The sequence below is a fragment of the Ixodes scapularis genome, unplaced genomic scaffold, assembly GCF_016920785.2.
Source record: "Ixodes scapularis isolate PalLabHiFi unplaced genomic scaffold, ASM1692078v2 PGA_scaffold4__175_contigs__length_147842914, whole genome shotgun sequence".
In the NCBI taxonomy this organism is placed as follows: domain Eukaryota; kingdom Metazoa; phylum Arthropoda; class Arachnida; order Ixodida; family Ixodidae; genus Ixodes; species Ixodes scapularis.
In genome coordinates, this window is record NW_024609879.1 from 141,807,393 (window position 1) to 141,808,557 (window position 1,165).

The window sequence follows — 1,165 nt, forward strand, 5'->3', positions numbered from 1 at the left end:
CCATTACATTGCCTATAGATTTCTTTACCTTGAATGATCTCTGTTTTTTGTAGGAGATGACTTGTGATTTCGCCACATTGACTCCATTTTAATGCGAAAGCATTGACTGTACCATGAAGTGGAATCAACCGTCGTCAGCTTTTGAAGCCACGCCAAACGGCACCTTCCCCTGTCCGAATGCGAGCGAAGCTGTCGTCTGTAGCAGAAATCGGATGGATAGGCTCCCATTGGCTGGTGCGCGCCATAGTTTCGAGGAACGAGGATCCCATTGGCTCTCGCGCGGCGTAGATAGAAGGAACTCCACCAGAGAAGCCCGCTTTATGTCGGCAAAGCGGACGCAGCGGCCCGGCCGCCGGTAAGAGGTGCGGGCCTGGCCGCAGAGGCCTGAGCGGGCAAACTCCTGAGAGGGCTGCACGGCCGGAGCTCAGCGCGGCGCGGCCACTCACGAGAGCGCGCGCACGGCCATCGACCGCTGCTTCGGCAGGAGCGAAACGTAGCCGTCCACTCCAGTACACCGCAGACGAACTAAGGGAGCGGATAAACGACATTTATGCTTTCGCATTCACAACTCATAGGAAGTGCTTAGGGGTCCGCCGTATATTTTTCATTTAGTAATTTCCATGATAGACCCCAAAATGTCACCTCCAGTAACCAAACATAAAAGAATCACCTGGTCTTAACGAATCGTTTTTAAAGTCCTGACAGAACCGGAGCCTTGTGGCTTTGTGACATCGCGTCAGCATTCTTTAAAGCCAACTTGCACTAAACTTCGACATTGCCATTTAAATAAAAAAAAAAGATTTTGGAAATTACGTTTGTCTACATACCCATTTTTTTCAGATATCCAAGAAGCAATAATTCTTCTAACGGACAAAAATAAATTTTTAACTTTCACGCTTCTGCTCCCTCAGGCCGTCTGGTATGAGGGTCATCTTCAATGAATTCTCACCCCACTTAAACCGCCGCTCTTCTCCCCAAATTTGAGTTTTTGGGAAGATGGGGCAGACTCTAAATAAACTGTAGTCACGCGTTAGTGGGCCTCTTTTGTCTTTTTCCACTTTTTTTTTTTGTGAGAAAATGTCATCACTATACTCCTACTCCAAGTCTTAAATTTTCTTACGTTGACACGAAGACTCACTTGACATCCTTCCTCTTGGAATGTAAT